Genomic DNA, 14,830 nt, shown 5'->3' with positions numbered 1-14,830 from the left:
TTCAACACACTGTATGTGTGCTCCTTTATCTGTTATACTTCTCGTTTGAGGACTGTTCTGAGCCTTTTGTAAGTGTCACCCGTTTCAAAGCATAAGCTGTGAAATGGTAGTAAATATTTTTTAAAAACTACTTCACCTTAAAAATATATACATATTACATCCCAAAAGGTGAAAGTGATTTCCTTCCTTTCACATACTCCGCATGGCATATCCTTGGAAAACTTTTCAGAGCTATCGGTAGTGGTGATTTGGTTTGGTTTTATTTAAAAGCAGCAGCAGGGGGAGGAATAATGAACAAGGAACTGACTTGCTTTCAGTCCAGCTGTGCCATGAACTCATCACACATCAGTAGACAGATCTCTCACCTCCCCAGTGTATTGTTTCTGGAAACTGCAAAATAACAGTACTGATAACTTCTTCTCAAGCCCTTATATGGGAATTGTGGAGCTATTTCAGAGAAAATACAGCAACATCTTGATTGTGGATGCTAAGGGGAGAAACAGTGATCTAATCCCTAGAGAATCCTAGTCATTTACATTTCACTTTGCAAAGCAGTTTGGCATGTAAGCATTCAAAGGTACAACTCAGATATAAACAGCCCACTCCATGGTGAAAGACTTTTTTCAGTGTGTTTCTCCTGGTCTAGTTACCAGCCAGGTAGGTAGTTGCCCAGAGAACACCCAGACCTACATACAGACTACCTAGAGTTGATTTATGAATTAATGCTTTAGCTCATCAGAGACAACACACTTTTAACCCTGTCAATTAGGTCTCCATGCCACACATTTCTAAGAATTAAATGCCTGTTGTTGTTAGGTGCCGTTGAGTCAGTTCCAACTCATAGCGACCCTATGTACAACAGAACAAACCACTGCCTGGTCCTGCACCATCCTCACAATCATTCTATGTTTGAGCCCTTTGTTGCAGCCACCATATCAATACATTTTGTTTAGGGCCTCCCTCTTTTTCAGTGACCCTCTACCAAGCATGATGTCCTTCTCCAGGGACTGGTCCCTCCTGATAACATGTCCAAAGTACTTGAGATGAAGTCTTGCCATCCTCACTTCTAAGGAGCATTCTGGCTGTACTTCTTCCAAGACAGATTTGTTTGTTCTTCTGGCAGTCCATGGTATAGTTAATATTCTTCACCAACACCATAATTCAACACTATAATTAAATGCCTAGACAGACTAAATGTAGTGTGTGAGTGTTCTTTGTAAAAGCCAATAGAGTGTTAACAAGTGACTTGAATGACTTTTCCTAACTTGTTTGCAACTGATAGCTCATATTGAATGTTTTTATGTAAACTTTGTATTGTTGGGAAGAACTACCCAATCAGAGATTTATATTTTCATAAATGTTACATTTAGTTAAATTTTGTTACAGAGTTGTTAAACTAGAAAATTATTGCAGTCTTCAAACAAGGTACAGTCTTGTGTATGTATTGTTTGTATGAATAAAAGATAACCTACTTAGATTTTTGTGGTGTTTGTTTCTCTCCCCCAACGTTGGCAGATGTAGAGACCTTCAATAATAATAATCATTGTTGATGCTTGGTGAGTGCTTACCATGCTCCAGACACTGTTCTCACAGCTTTGCATGTGCCAAGCCACGTAATCTTCACAACAAATTACACAAGGTTTGTTGTTGTCAGTTACCTTCCAGTTGGCCCAGACTCATGGTGATCTTATGTATAACAGAATGAAATGTTGCCTTATCCTTTGCCATCTTCATGATCATTGTTGTTTGAGTTCATTATTGCGGCTATTGTGTCAATCCATCTCATTGAGGGGTTCCCTCATTTTCACGGACCCTTTGCTCTACCAAATACTTACAGAGTAGGTACTGTTATTCCAAATATACAAATAAGAAAACCTAGAAACAGAGCTTCACAGAGAATAACTGAACAGGATTTCAATGTACCATCAACATCTTTTTTGTTAACTTTCTCAACACACATAAAAATAGCATTGAGCATCCAGTAGGCACTCAATGATAATGGTCTATCAATGTTTTCTAAATTGCAGATTAGAGACCAGGCTGAAGATTACTGGAGGTCTTTGCAAACTCAGTTTTCTCACATATGCAGAAATAGTTGATGTACTCATTCTCAAATATTTGTTTGGCCAGGAATACAAAGACAAATAAAATAGCCTGTGTTATTTAGAATTTCACAGTCTTAACAGGAAAACAGATATGTAACTTGTTCTATGTGTGTAATGCAAGGAGAGTGTGCCTTCCTCTGGAGTTGGGTGCAGAAGGAAGGTGATATCCAAGGAATAGTGCCCCTGATAAATTCCCTCCAGGGGAGAGAGCAGGACCAAGGAGGGACTTCTCATATACCCTTTTTCCATTTCTTGCCTCTTGGATTTGAAACCCCACCACCAAATATATACGTATTTTAAAACAAGGCAGCATTGGAGAGCTTAAGTGATGATAGCTAGGAAATAATCAGGGAATCTTGTATCTAGACATGAAATGATTGTTCTCAAAGAATCTTAAAATCAAGGTTTTAAGAAAAAATCAAGTTCTCTCTCTGGTTTCTTGCCTTCATCAACATGTGCCTGAGACTAATTTCTGTTTAAAATGTACCCCCATTGAAAATTATTCCAGTGCCCATGCCAGGAAATTTTTTGTTGGATTTGAATCTAAATTATTTAGATTGAAGGTTATTATTAAAAACTTGGACCTGTAGAGTTTAAAGGAAAGCCATCCATTTAGGTAATTGGGAATAGGCTGTCCATCCAGTGGAGAAATCTATGCTGAAGATAAAGAACCCAGCCAGTTACCCTTTTCTCACCAGCACTGAAAACACCAGGTGGTTGTTGCTTTCTAGCTGATTCCGACTCATGACAACCCCATGTGGGCAGAGTAGAACTGCTCCATAGGGTTTTCGAGGATGTGACCTTGCAGAAGCAGATGGCCAGGCCTGTCTTCCAACGTGCCTGGGGGTGGGTTCAAACCACACTTAACCATTTGCACTATCCAAGGACTCTTACCAAGAGCTCTTAGTAAAGTTCCAAAATATGGTGCCTTTTTGGTTGTTGTTATAAGCAGATACCATAAACTATTTTCACTTTTTTAAGAATTATGCTGACAAATCCACTCAAATGTATTTGTTTTCCTATCACCTATGATGCATTGAGAACAATTTACATGCCAAGGAAAACATGTGAATCACGGTGTGTTCATTCCCATAAAAAAAAAAAAAATGCACATCAAAAAACCATAGGTTTTTGTTTGAAATTTTTTACGAGGGCCCCCTCAGCTCTCCATTTGGCATTCCATGTGATCTGCATGAAGTACAGATTACACTTTGTATAGACACATGGGCGTTTTGTTTTTTAGTGTATCAACTCATGACAAGTTAATGTTGTTATTGTTAGCTGCCATTGAGTCAGCTCCTGATTCATGGCAACCCCATGTGCAATGGCATGGGACCATTTTGATCAGTTGGGTTTTCACAGGCTGATTTTTCAAAAGCAAATCACCAGGCCTTTCTTCCTAGCTGTATTAGTCTGGAAGCTCTGCCGAAACATTAGAACCACACACTAGTTTCCACTGACAGGTGAGTGGTGGCTGTGCTTAAAGTACCCAGTGGTAACAATAACAGCAGTACCTCTGGCCTTCGGGAACCCCTGTCTTTAAAAGATCAGGATAACTTAGTTACTTGAGCATACTCAGAGTTGTGGTTAGGCTGTCACGTGAGCTCTGACTCATGGCAACCTTATGTGCAACAGAACAAAATGTTGCCTGGTCCTGTGCCATCCTGGCTATCGTTGCTATGTTTGAGCCCATTGTTGCAGCCACTGCTCAAAGTAGTGGTTCTCAAAATGGAGTGCGCATCACTTTTTAAAACACAACTTTCTTCATTCAACATCCTACCATTTCTGAATCATTATGTCTGGAGTGAAGCCCCAAAATTTGCATTTTTACCAAGTTCTCCCAGACGGTACTGATTCTGCTAGTCTGGGAACCATACTTAAAAACCAAGACGAATACGCTTGTTCCTTTAACTTTTCCTGACAAATCATTTTCAAAACTTTTAACCAATTTTTTGTTGTTGTCGGCTCCACGAACGCTCTCCGAAACTACTTTTCGCAAAGAAGGAAGTTTGAAGACAGGCGAATATCAGGATTATGACAATAGTTAATTCTGGAATTAATGCCTTGGAAATCATAATTACAAGTTTTCCTGTCCCTTAGATCAAGGTGACCTAAAACAATCAGTCTTATTGTCAGGTAAAGAATCACATAATTTTATAATTACTGAGTAAGAATAAACACTATTTTCCCAGAATTTTAATGTATATAACCAGAGGTTGCTAAAACTCATAACTAAGAAACCTGATTGGGGCCCTACTTATTTCAAACCCAAACAGCACCAAAAGGTCTTTTTGGTAAGAATAAAGTAACCAATAAATGCAGCAGTATCCTGTGGACATTTTTGAAGTATCAGCTAGAAGGGGGACATTGTGACAAAAGATTTTATCAGAAAATGATGTAAAATAACTTCTTTTATAAATCTATCGTTTTAAAATGCACAGCTACAGAACTGGGACAATTCAAGGAATCGAGCCTTCCCTCAAAGCACGGAAAATTTCCTGTGAATGCTACTGAAATCGCTGCATGAAACACACTGGAAAACTACGGGCAGCGTGTCCATCTCGTCCAGTTGCTTCTATAACGCCCTCCCTGGTCTCCCTGGATGAGTGCAAAGCGAAGCTAGGTGGCGCAGTTGCTTAACACATTTTCCTGTCGAGCCCAGCATTTGCTTGGGAGCACAGATGACAACAATTTCCAGTACTGAGTACTGAAGTGGTATTTTATAGCGAAGAAACCAGATCTCTGCCCACCTTAGGTACCTCGATTGCAACAGCTTTGGGTGTGGAGCTCAGTAGTTTGGATAGAGCGTGGTAGCGGAGATCCCAAAGTCCCTGAAAAACAGAGGGAAGAGGTGGAGTGCGGGGAACCGTGATTTGGTTGAACTCTCTCTGTAGCCATCAGGGTGGAGGAGAGGGTGGGGAACTTCCCTGAGAATCATCATCATGGTAGCGTTTCTGCTGTTTCTCACCTCATCTATCTCGTGAAAGCACGGGACACCGCACACACCCTGGTCCAAACGGCTAACGCCAGAACTGAGGAGGAAGCAGAAAAACCCGGTACACAGGGCTGAGGAATACAAATTAATTTGTATTTATTTATCCCCACACTTTAGTCCCAAACCACAGGAAGCTCCCTTTTCTCCTTACATCGCGACAGAAAAGCAGGCATCAAAAAGTTTCCGAGGGGATGCAGACCCCAAATTCTCATAAGACCAGACTTAATGGTCTGACTGAGACTGGAAGGACCCTGGTGCTCATGGCCCCCAGACCTTCTGTTGGCCCAGGACAGGAACCATTCCCGAAGCCAACTCTTCAGACATGGATTGGACTGGACAATGGGTTGGAGAGGGATGCTGGTAAGGAGTGAGCTTCTTGGATCAGGTGGACACTTGAGACTATGTTGGCATCTCCTGCCTGGAGGGGAGATGAGAGGGTGGAGGGGCTTAGAAGATGGCGAAACGGACAGGAAAAGAGAGAGTGGAGGGAGAGAGCGGGCTGTCTCATTAGGGGGAGAGTAATTGGGAGTGTTTTTTTTAGCAAGGTGTATATGGTTTTTTGGGTGAGAGGCTGACTTGTAAACTTTCACCTAGAGCACAATAAAAATTATTAAAAAGAAAAAAAGTTTCCGAGGACCAGCAGGCGACTTTGAGTGCAACCTGGATATCCCGCTTCAATGCGCCCGGGTTGCATGCCGAAGCTTCGGGAATTGCAGCTGGCCGCTCACGCTCCGGGGGCACCGGGGCAGCCTCTGCCCTGAGTCAGGGGCGCGGGGCCCGGGGCAGCCCGGCTGCGCAGGTAGAGTTAGGTGGGCCGGACAGGCTCGCGGGCGCTCGGCCACGTGACGCTCCGGCCCAATGACAGCGCCAGGGCGGCCGCTCCGAGCGCGGCGGGCTCCGGGCGGCGCCGAGCCGCTGGCGTTTCCGAGGCCGGCAAAGCCATGGGCGCCGCGACCCCACCGCCACCGCCGTCGCCGCAGCCGCCCGGCGCCAGGTAGGAGCTGCGCCGGCCGGCCTTCCGGGCCCGGCGGCGGGGAGGAAAGCGGGCAGGCTCCTGCAGAACTGGGCTTTGAAGTTTTTTCCCCCGACTTCTCTTGCGGGTCATTTTTTCCTTATTTCCCTTTTGCCTGCGTGGGAGGGGGGAGGAGGGAATGGGGCGAGCTGAGCCTCAGTTTGATCACTTGGGAGAAACTCACGTCATTCAACGAAAGAAAGGTTAAGAGAAGCAAAAGCGGAGCGAGGGGAGACTTTTACACATTTCCCGAACTAAAGACCAAAACACTTGGTAAAAAGCTTGGCATCTAATTGGTGGTATGAAACACTTTGTTCTTAAATCCATAATTCATGAACTTTGAACAGTGACTGAGAACTTGAATTGGAAAAACTGTGAAGGATTTTCCCTTGTTTCTGAGCCTCTCTACCCCCCCCCCCCATTTTAAAGTATCTGAGAGTTTTTAAATAAAAAGAAAACGGAATGTGATTCCCACTGTTTCTTTGAAATGTCCTTGGGTCCAGAATTTGCCCCTTTGAGTGACAGCGCCCTAGAAGGCAGGACGCGGGGGGGGGGGGGGGGGCGGTGGCGCAGGAGAAGGGGGAGGACGGGAGAGAGTAGGGTGCTAGGAAGCAGCACGTGTTGAAAGAGAGTGCCAGGTACAAACGGTTAAATGGTCACATACTGTTTGCTAAATAGTTAATAATTAGGCAAGCATCTCCCAGGTAGATCTCTTCGGTCCCACTGACCTTAGCAGTCCTGATGAAGTGAGATTTTCACAAACCACCACTGAAGAATATTTCCAGTGATGTTGTTGTTAGGTGCCTTCTAGTCAATTTGGACTCATTAGCGACCCCATGTGAGAGTAAAACTGCCTGATAGGGTTTTCTAGGCTGTAATTTTTATGGGAGCAGTTCACCAGGTCTTTCCCCGGCAGAGCAACGGGATGGGTTGGAATCACCAACCTTTTTCCAGTGATAAAGGGCAGAAATCAGTGTTTCCCCTCAGCACTATAATTAACCTTAAAAACAAAACAAAAAACTTCCTTTAGTAACTCATTGTGTTTTCTTTTCCAGTAGCTGTGTACACGTTCTCCTGGTGAAATTAGGGAGGTCAGTGTTCCGTGAGGTGGTTCAAGTCCTTTAAGAATGGAGTTTTTTGTTTTTTTTTTTTTTTTTGGTATGTTTCTTTTTCCTGTCTTCATGTATGGGAGAGAGTTACTGTGGCTTGTGAATGTCCTGGGTGATTGTAACGAATTTCTTATGAAGACTAATATCTGGAAAAAAGATGGAAACATTTTAGAGTTGAATGAAAAAGAAATCGGAAGTAGTTGCTTCAGGTCTTATATATGCCCCTTATTCCTTCCTTTAATCCTCCAGTTAATGCTGTTTTAAGGAGGAGGAGACGTGTAAAAGCCTTCTAAATCTAATCATCAATGCCTTATAGAACACTTCACTGGTCACTACATTGTCGTGAAGCAGATAATTTCTTTTTTTTAATTTTTATTGTGCTTTAAGTGAAAGTTTACAAATCAAGTCAGTCTCTCACACAGAAACTTATATACACCTTGCTACATGCTCCCAATTGCTCTCCCCCTAATGAGACAGCCCTCTCCCTCCCTGCACTCTCTCTTTTCGTGTCCATTCTGCCAGCTTCTAACCCCCTCTACCCTCTCATCTCCCCTCCAGGCAGGAGATGCTAACATAGTCTCAAGGGTCCACCTGATCCAAGAAGCTCACTCCTCACCAGCATCCCTCTCCAACCCATTGTCCAGTCCAATCCCTGTCTGAAGAGTTAGCCTTGGGAATGGTTCCTGTCCTGGGCCAACAGAAGGTCTGGGGGCCATGACCACCAGGGTCCTTCTAGTCTCAGTCAGACCATTAAGTCTGGTCTTTTTACGAGAATTTGCGGTCTGCATTCTACTTCCCTTCTGCTTCCTCAGGGATTCTCTGTTGTGCTCCCTGTCAGGGCAGCCATTGGTTGTAGCCGGACACTGAAGCAGATAATTTTTTTTTTTTTAAGCGCTAACAGTAAAGCTGAGTTCTCAGGTTATTTATATTTCTCTTAAGTTCAAAGAGTTGGTTATAGCAAGCTGCCTTGATCACTGAGGAGAAATGGGTGGGAGGTGGCTTATTTCTCTTCTTTGTTCACTCTATGTCCATCCTTTCTTATCCTGTTCATTCATTCATTCAGTAAATGTGTGATCACTGCCTCTCTCAGGGCATCTGCCCCAGAGGCTGGTCCTTGGCCATACTAAAGATACTAAATGTGAGCAACCGTAGGTATATTCTAAATGTTTTTATGTATGTGAAATTTAACAAAACAAAAACTTACGTATTAACTAAACATGTTTTAATATCCTAAAAATGGAATGTTTCCCCTCACTTCCCATCTAGTGTCTCTGACCCTGGAAACATAGCCTGGCTCAGCTCTGGCTAGAAATCAGTCTCAGCCCAAGGGCAGGGCAGTACTGCTCTGTTTGATCCTAGAACTACCCTTCCCTTGGTGCCCCAGGAGCCCATTGACTGTTCTTCTTGGAATGGACTCCAATTGCTAACTAATTGAACACCAAACTGCAAGAAGCTGAGTTTCCTGTCCCTGGACTGCATTTCGAATTCCCCTAAAAAACTGGTTGCCTGCGAGTCAGTTGCAACTCCTGGCAACCCCATGTGTATCAAAGTAGAACTGTGCTCCACAGAGTTTTCAGTAACTGATTTTTCAGAATTAGATTGCCAGACCTTTCTTCCAAGGTACCTCTGGGTGCACTCGAACCTCCAACCTTTTGTCTGTGTCACCCAGGGGCTCCCAAATTCCCCTAAGTCAACAATTTTTCTAATAAACCTGAATCTTTAATCTTGGGCTTCTTTGAGTCTTGGTTAACTAGTACCGAGCTCCCGACTGTCTTTGTTGTTGTTTTGGTCGGTAGACTTTTCTGAACACGCTGCCGTTAAGTCAATTCTGATTCATAGCAACTCTGTCTGAAAGAACAGAACTGCCCCATAGGGTTTCCAAGGCTATAATCTTTATGGAAGTAGACTGCCACAGCTTTCTCTCACAGAGCAGCTGCTGGGTTTGAACCACAGACCTTTCAGTTAGCAGACGAGCACTTAAGCACTAAATAGATTTTCTAAAACCCACCCACTCCCAGTGAGTCGAAATAGACTTTCTAGATACCTAGAAAAGAGGAATTGGGAAGAGTCGTAGGCTTATCTTGAGGAAGGGCAGACCTGAAGTCTTCATCCACCCTGCAAGTGAGACGGGTCACGCAGTCGTAGTTTTCTTAACTGTGGTTACCACCTGGACGTTATTTAAGAGAAAAAAAAAAAGAAAATGAAATCTTTCATTTCCTCATACCCTTCTCATCTGAGAATATTGCGATCCCACAAAGGTTGAAAGCTTCAGGAGGACCGTAGATCATCAAAATGATCCTATCCTAAGACATATGTGAAACACACCAATCAAATGAATATGTGTCCTGAAGCAGATAATTAAAAGAACTCAAAATACTGACTTGAAGTATTGTCAGGCATCTCAGAAAAGACACTCCGCAGCTGCAGTGAACGTTACTAACATAAGATGAAGGGAGTGTCATGTCTCAGATGTTACCATGAGCAGTGAACTGTTTTATTCAGTGTACAAATTGCTGTCCAAAATAAAATGAAACCCTGGCCACATGCGTGTAGATCCAGAGACCCCAAACACTCAGCAAGCAGCTGGGGACACAGCCCTTGCCTTCAGGGATCTTACAGTCTTGGAAAAACCCTTTGAGAATTTTAGGCAGGAAAGCGACACGAGGAGATCCATATTGTAAAACATTCACTGTGAGAAGAATGAAATGGGATGGAGACAAGCAAGACTGAAGACAGCTGCTGCAACTATCTACCTGAGAGGCGAGAGAAGAATGAATTCATTCAAAAGAAATTTAGGGGGCAAAGTTATTTTGTATTTTAACTCTAAGAAAATATTAGGTGACTCAACTCTCTGAAATTAAATGTCGTTTCGTAATACATTTTCCAGGTGAATAAGTATAAGCGATTCATGGCCCCATGCTCCACGCTGACGGTAGCTATTCCAGGGACCCATGTAGTTTGTTCCTGTTGCAGAAAAAAGTTTTAGATAAAGAATGACCCAATTATACTTACATTTTCAACAATTTAGTGCTTCTTTCTGTAGACTTAAATATATACATCTGAAGGAAAGGATAAGATAAACTGTTGGCCTCATATTGTATACACAGTCTCTGATTTGTCTTACCTCCTGGGAGTAAAAATACCCTGATATTTGATTATTTAACGTGAGTGGAAGTGGAGAGTAGAACAGCCCTTTTTCTCTTGTATAAGTTGGCCACCACGTAGCTGTTGTACATCACAGAGAAGACTATATTTGCAGGAGTGTAGTATTAGAGAGTGTATTAATGGGATGCGAGAGAAATGATGTGAGTGAAGAAAAGTCAACTTATCGACTGACTCGTCACAGGCACAGCTACATACTACAAAGTGTATTTGGGTATGTTTGCGTTTATTAGCCCTACTGGCACTCTCTATACACAAGAAGAGTTTTGAAATTTTTTAGAATTCTGGTGTTAAATCTTTTTTTCCCCCATTTGTTAAGTACTCATCATGGGTCATTTATCTGCAGTACATGCAAACATGATACTAATTTTATGGATATAAAACCGTATCCCTCTTATTTGGTGCTCAGGTGGTCAGCAACCCCAGTCCTCCAGAGTATTTATTGCAACCTAGAGATGAAAAAAATAAGTCCACTCGCATCTGCAAATAGTTGTTATAAGCCACATACTTATATTCTCACTAGGAATTGTTGTTGCGTTGGTTCTGACTCATAGTGACCCTGTGTACAACAGAATGAAATACTTCCTGGTCCTGCATCATCTTCACAATCGTTATGCTTGAGCCCATTGTTGCAGCCATGGTGTCTGTCCATCTAATCAGCGTCTTCCTCTTTTTTGATGACCCTCTACCGAGCATGATGTCCTTCTGCAGGGATTGGTCCCTCCTGATAACATGTCCAAAGTACATGAGACAAAGTCTCACCATCCTCCCTTCTAAGGAGCATTCTGGCTGTGCTTCTTTGAAGACTTGTTCATTCTTCTGGCAGTCCGTGATATATATTCAGTATTCTTCACCAACACCATAACTCAAAGGCATCAATTCTTCATTGGCCTTCCTTACTCATTGTCCAGCTCTCTCATGCATATGAGGCAACTGAAAATACCATGGCTTGGGTCAGGCTCACCTTAGTCCTCAAAGTGACATCTCTGCTTTTTAACACTTGAAAGAGGTCTTTTGTAGCAGATTTGCCCAATGCAGTACATCGTTTAGTTTCTTTACTGCTCCTTCCATGGGCATTGATTGTGGATCCAAGTAAAATGAAGTCCTTGACAACTTTTACTTCAGTATTATTCTCCATTTATCATGATGTTGGTCATCAGTCCAGTCGTGAGAATTTTTGTTTTCTTTATGTTGAGATGTAATGCTTACTGAAGATTGTTGGAATTACATGGCACTATTTCTGATTCCTAATGTACTTGGTGTCTGGGTTCCTGGCCCACGGCAAGTGAAGGGAAGTACAATCATCAGGGAGGTCCACCTCATAGGTTCACTGTATGGCTACCATGATAAATATGAAATATGGTCACAACCAACTGCTAGACAGCAAAGACAGTACAGTGAAGATTGTGATTTCCTAAATCTATAAGAAAATGTTAAATTGAGTTCAGAACTATCTGTTAGCAAGGAAATAAGTACTGCACTTGGAATCCTTTTTAGAGCCAGAAAAAAAAAAAAAAAACTTAAAAGTCTCTTGGTCTAATTACTTCAATTTACAGATGAGAAAACTGAGGCTGTCAAAGAGGTTAAATGATTTGTCCAAGGTTATACGACTACCCGCTAAAAAGCTACCAGGACCAGAATCCAAGAATCTCAATGTCCAGTTCAGCCGTCTTCCAACTGCTGACAGAAAAGTACAAATTTTAGTAATATGAAACATTCATTTCGTTTTAAATACCTTTTCCCCAAAATGTTGTTGTAGTCACTGTTTATTGAGAAATTACTTATATATACAGTACCAGTTATCTATTATTGCTGTGTAACAAACCACCCGAACACATAATGGCTTAAAACAACCATTTATTTAGCTTATGATTCTGGTGAATCAACAATTTTGGGCTGGTTTCAGCTAGTCAGGTCTTCTGGTCTCATCCAGGCTCCCTCATGCATCTATAGTCAGCCAGATGGCTCTGCTTCTGGAGGTTGGCTGATTGTTGGCTGACTCAGCTGGGAAGCAGTTGAGGCTCTGTCTCTCATCTTCCATCCAGTCAGTCAGGTGTGTTCACATGTAGGCTCAACATGGTTGCAACAGGGAGAGTGGAAGCAAGGCCCCTTGAGGCCTAGGCTCAAACTGATGCAAGTCACTTATCCAGCCTCTTGGCCAAAGCAAGTCTAGAGGCCAGCCCACAGTGAAGAGGTAGAAAAATAGACTCTACCTTTTGATGAGAGAAGCTGCAAAGCCACGTTACAGAGATGCATGGATGCAGAGAGGGGTGGAGAATTGTGACCATTTTCACAGTCTACCACATTGGCAGAAAACTATATTAACTCATCTAACTTAATTCTCACAACAGCCATGGGGGTTAATTCTTTTTTTTAGTGGTAGAATTCTTTTTTTTCCTTTTTTTTTTTTTTAAGGGTGAACCTCAGGAGTGACTTCATTATTGAGCTGAAAGGAGAGGGCCATACTCTCAGGGTTTCTCCAGTCTCTGTCATGCCAGCAAGCCTGGCCTTTGTTTTTGAGTTAGAATTTTGTTCTACATTTTTCTCCAGCTCTATCCAAGATCCTCTTTTGTGATCCTTGTCAGAGCAGTCAGTGGTGGTAGTGGGGCTCCATCTAGTTGTACTGGACTCAACCTGTTGGAGGCCATGGTAGATGCGGTCCATTAGTCTTTTGGACTAATCTTTCCCTTGTATCTTTAGTTTTCTTCATTCTTCCTTGCTCCAGAAGGGGTGAGACCAGTGGAGTGTCCTAGATGTTAGTTGCCCAAGGCCATTTCGACTCGTGGCAACCCCATGTGTGCAGAATAGACTGCACTCTGTAGGATTTTCAAGGCTGTGACGTTTTGGAAACAGATCACCAGACCTTATTTCCAACACACCTCTGGGTGGGTTTGAACTGCCAACCTTTCAGTTAGTAGTCCAACACTTAAACATTTGCACCACCCAGGGAGTAGAAGAAATAATGTGAAGCTGATGAAGTTACTGTGGATCCTGCTGAAGTCTGACTTTAGGGAGGTTAATCAGGCAGCACTGGAGATGGCCTGGAGAGGAGAGATGCTGCTGGTAGTGACCCCAGGTGTGAGGGTTTGCAGTCAGGTGGACGTGCCCTAGGAGAGCTAGCGCTAAGATAGGCATGGTGGGAATGGGAGGCATTCCTACGGGTCTTGAAGCCAGACTGCACTTCTACGGAAAAAATAAGAGAGGAGTTGAAGATGACTCTGGACTGTCAAGTTCTGAATTGTGTTTTTCAAGCTTTAGGTTGGGATGGTTTCTTAGCATTTTTTTTTTTTTTTTTTTTTGCTACTGAAAAAGAATACTTCCTGGTGGTGGTGGTTTGGTTCTCTGGTTTGTTTTAATGCAGCTGCTCCTGTTCTTTGAATTGTGCCAGTTTTTTCAACTTTTGCTAAGAGGCAATTCAAACATTAAAATTCCAAGTCTGTATGCCCATGTAAATTTTTTTACTAGTGGGATGATTTTTGTGGTTGGTAATTATTTGTAATGAAACTTTTCATTTTATAGTTCTGTAGTTGATTGGACCTTCCCAACTACTCTGTGACATCTACATATGTATGACTGTTCTGCCCCTTTCATGGTCAAGGGCACTGAGACTTAGAGATGTAACTCTCCCAAGGTCATAGTAGGGGGTGGAGTCAAGATTTGAACCCAGGTTTACTTATGCCAAGCCCAGTCCTCTTTGTTTACTAAAGCACTCTGCAGGTTTTATATTTGGTCTTTGGAGGAAATTATCAAACTAATCAGTTTTTACTTTTTTCATATACACTGTGCCAAACTCACAAAGATACTTAAAAGTTTATATTGGTGATTTTGAAGTAATTACTTCGTGTAAGCCTGAAAATGTCCCATAAAGACTGATTTCCTCCCTTACTTAGTTTTCTTACGTGGGTCCATATGTTGAATCCATACGTTGATCCCAATGGCAACAAGACACACATTGTATTCCCAATAGTGTGATGTTATTTTGCAGCCCTTTCCTTTGATTCTTAGAGTGTTGGGGGGAAAAATGGATTTTTTTCAAACAAAATTTTCTAAAGTCTATTTCTTAAGCGGCTAAGCTAAAAAAAAAAAAAAGCTAAGGCTTTTAAAAAATGTCCATGGATTATAGAATCATGGCATGAAGGGGTCTCCACTGGTCTAAACCCCTCATTTTATGGATAAGAAAACCAAAGCCTGGAGAGGGAAGGGGACTTGTTCAAGGATACTTCACAAGTCAGAGCCGGACTGGAACCCAGGTTTCCGACCCGACTCCAGCACTCTGACTAGACTGCTTCAGAAGTTAGCTAGGAAAGCAAATCCTTTCCCTGTGTGGTGTTTCTCAGCCGCTGACAGGCATGTGGGGCAGTTGAGAGAGCTCACATTTAAAGTCAAAGTGACCTGGGCTTGACCCTTGGCTTGCTCTCTATCTGGTGTCTAACTAAATGCGTCTTAA

At 42.5% G+C, this 14,830-nt stretch overlaps 1 protein-coding gene across 2 annotated transcripts in view; it reads left to right on the top strand.

Moving 5' to 3' along the window:
* The first annotated feature begins 5,984 nt into the window (after positions 1 to 5,984).
* C5H4orf19 (chromosome 5 C4orf19 homolog) overlaps positions 5,985 to 14,830 on the top strand; it is a 104,025-nt gene continuing 95,179 nt past the window's right edge. For both annotated transcript variants that reach the window (XM_049886372.1, XM_049886369.1), the window contains exon 1: positions 5,985 to 6,094. The gene's annotated coding sequence lies outside the window, so the exon portion shown is untranslated. The remainder of the gene's footprint in view (positions 6,095 to 14,830) is intronic.

The sequence above is a fragment of the Elephas maximus genome, chromosome 5 (assembly GCF_024166365.1).
Source record: "Elephas maximus indicus isolate mEleMax1 chromosome 5, mEleMax1 primary haplotype, whole genome shotgun sequence".
NCBI lineage: Eukaryota > Metazoa > Chordata > Mammalia > Proboscidea > Elephantidae > Elephas > Elephas maximus.
Note: the sequence above shows the minus strand (reverse complement) of the source record. Positions and strands in the feature narration are given on the sequence as shown.